Here is a 3,191-nt window from a genome sequence, read left to right on the forward strand (position 1 = left end):
GGGAGTGGTGAGAAACCACCCCCTGGGGGGATGGCCACGCCACAATCCCTTCTCCGTTTTCTTTTTGGGATTTTGGGCATGCACGCACATGAGCCTGGAGTGTTTTTCAAGCCATCAGGTCCAGGACTCAAACCACGTAGACGTCCATGTGAGATCCAGCCACTTCAACATCCTTGCCACCTGCTGGCCGAAAATGACGTATCTTGTATGTGTTCCTGAGAAACCAAAATGGAATGAAAGGACCATCTTGCTTTTAATCAAGTTCCAGAATGAGGGTACAAGGCTTTGAAAAATGCTGTCCTGGCAGAAGATGCAAGGATCCGTGTACAGAAAAGTATTTCTAGAAAATTATAAAGGGGCCCAACATAATCCTGGCATCTCCTTCTGCTTCCCCTTGGTGCCACTCCACACCCAGAGCCAGGAGGCTACTTCCTCTCCAGCTGACTTTGGGAATGTCATAATGCTGTCCACACCCAGAGCCAGGAGGCTACTTCCTCCAGCTGACTTTGGGAATGTCATAATGCTCTGTCAGAGTATCCAGGTGTCTGTTGAAGTCCTCTACTCTCTGCTTGTGGGTTTTCAATGATTTTTTCAGGATCCTTTCCATTTGCCACTTCTCCTGCATCTTCTCGAAGGCCGCCTGGGCCAGGGTCCACTTGTCCAGGCCGCACCATTTCTCCTCCTTGTTCTTTTTGCTCGTCCCTATTGCTTCCAGCAGCTTCTCCTTGTCTTTGTCCTTCTTTTTCTTCTCCCGTTTGGTCACACCAAGCTCTGCTACACCTTTTAGCTTCAGGGGCCCCTTCTGGACCTACTCGTAGTCTGCCATGACGCCTGTGCCTAGTTTACCGAGTAGACTCCCATGACATTCTTTATATTCCAAAATTACAAGTACTCTGAAAGATACCAGTATTCCTCATCTCTTCAAAAATCTTCCATGGAATCATAATTTCTGTAGAAGTTTGCATATGTACTCTTCCTTGGTTCAGCCACAGCAAACTTATAGAAAACTGCAACGCTCGGGGATACAATGACTACTCCAGGAATATGAAATTACAGATGTGTGGCCTTCTGGCCACACATCTGAAGTTTTGCCAAAGTTCTGGAAGCCATGGCAGTTACTGTGCCTCAACACCAACGTCTTTCCTGGCTGAAGAATTAAAATCAGGAAAAGATTTTAAACCCCTATGAGTCTGTAGAAATGAATCTTTCGAATGGTTGATCTGAATACATATAAACACAAATGAAAAACATTTTAAATTGTAACAAAAAACACACAAATAACTTATATATTAGGTTGTTGAGAAAATCATAATGTATTTTTCTATGCATTTCTATACAAAAATGCTCATGACTTTCATGATAACTCAATTTAACTTCCTATATTAAAGTTTCTATTTAACAAAAAATACATTATTCTCATTGTCCTTTTTATATTATATAAATGTTGACATTTAAAATACATTTATACTGATGACATTTTACTTTTATTTGATTTAGATGGTTGTCATTCTAAGGATCTTATTATGGGCCCGGTGGGAGAATGGGTTGTTTTAGTGACCTATGGTTGCTATAACAAAATCCCATATACTGGGTGGCTTATAAATAAAAGAAATTTATTTCTCACAGTTCTGGAGAGTGGAAGTCCAAGATCAGGGTGAGAGCATGGCCTGCTTCTAGTCAAGGTCTCTTCCAAATTAGATGACTGACTTCTTATATTCCCACATGGTAAAAACATAGCAAAGGAACTCTCTGGATCACGTTTATACTGACATCAGTCTTATTATGTGCTTCCACCTTCATGACCTGTTATCTCCCAAAGGCCCCACCTTTTAATATCATCATGTTGGCAGTTAGAATTTCACCATATTAATGTGGCGGGGACATAAACACTTACTATATAACAAATGCCATGCTCTTAGAAATAACTGGTAAGCATGGACCAGTACATTGAGCTACAATCATGCCAGAACAGTCTCCACACCTTCAGGGGCCTGGCTTATGCTCAAGTCTTCAACCTGGGTCTTTGCAATTTTCAACTTCCCCTGTTATTCTTCAACAATTCTGAATTGTATGAGGTTTCTCTAGGATATTATGCTATTTCCTCGTTCTACAGTAATACCTTCCTTTCCCACTCTACTTTATTAAAAAAATAAATAAATCCTACCAATATTTCAAGACTCTGATCCGATATTGTTTGGGCTTCCTCTGTGTTCTGATAGCCACCTGCATATATTTATCCAGAATTTCTATTTATAAATTATTCCCTACTTTGTTTCCTGAAGGTTATCTTTGTTATTTAAATTATAGCCAGAGCGGGCCCAGGTAGTCTCTCAATATACATGTTTGAGCTACACTGCTGAAATGTACATTGACTTATTCAGTCATTCAACAAAATGTTTGTAGTTCAGGGACTGTTCAATGCACTGCAGACTTAGAGTCAAATAAGGCAAAGTCATTATCCTCAAGAAGTACCCAATATAAAATAGGTGCAATCCTAAACATAAGACGTTCTCTATATCCATCATTTATATTAGGTATACTAATCATTTTATGTCTGAAACATTCTCATAGACAACAAAATTTTCATAGTAGTTCCCATCATTAGATTCAGGAAATTAAGCATCATAAATTTAAAGTAAGTTTATAAAGAAATTACAGAAAAATATTTGCCAAAATACTGGCACAGGCCCAGCTGTAATAGTCCAAGCAGTAGAACATCTCTGTGCAAGAGACCAAGACCACATGGGAGACCCAGGTTTGGATCCTGGACCAACCTGAACAGGCCAGGTGTATACCCCTGTAATCCTAGCTAAATGGGAGGCTGGGACACAAGATTGTTGCAACTATGAGTCAATCAAAAATGCCTCTTCCTCTCTGTCTCACAACTCCTCCTCTCCCTCTGTTTCTCTCTCAAAAAAATAAATAAATGAAAGAAAAAAAGAAAGAAGAAAAAAGAAGAAAGAAAGAAAGAAAGAAAGAAAGAAAGAAAGAAAGAAAGAAAGAAAGAAAGAAAGGAAGGAAGGAAGGAAGGAAGGAAGGAAGGAAGGAAGGAAGGAAGGAAGGAAGAAAGAAAAGAAAAGAATGCAGGTGCAACACCACATATGATATAGAAGATTCTAGAGGCCCAGAAACCATTTTTTTCTGGAATTCTTTGCAAGCTGGATTTCTTAAATTAAATTTGTTTTTCTGGT

General features: G+C 39.4%; 1 pseudogene; it reads right to left on the minus strand.

The window, feature by feature from the left end:
• Nucleotides 1–487: 487 nt before the first annotated feature.
• On the minus strand, nucleotides 488–826 carry LOC102474186 (protein FAM32A pseudogene; annotated as a pseudogene).
• Nucleotides 827–3,191: the final 2,365 nt, after the last annotated feature.

This window comes from Tupaia chinensis, unplaced genomic scaffold (genome assembly GCF_000334495.1).
Source record: "Tupaia chinensis unplaced genomic scaffold, TupChi_1.0 Scaffold139457_1, whole genome shotgun sequence".
Classification (NCBI taxonomy): domain Eukaryota; kingdom Metazoa; phylum Chordata; class Mammalia; order Scandentia; family Tupaiidae; genus Tupaia; species Tupaia belangeri.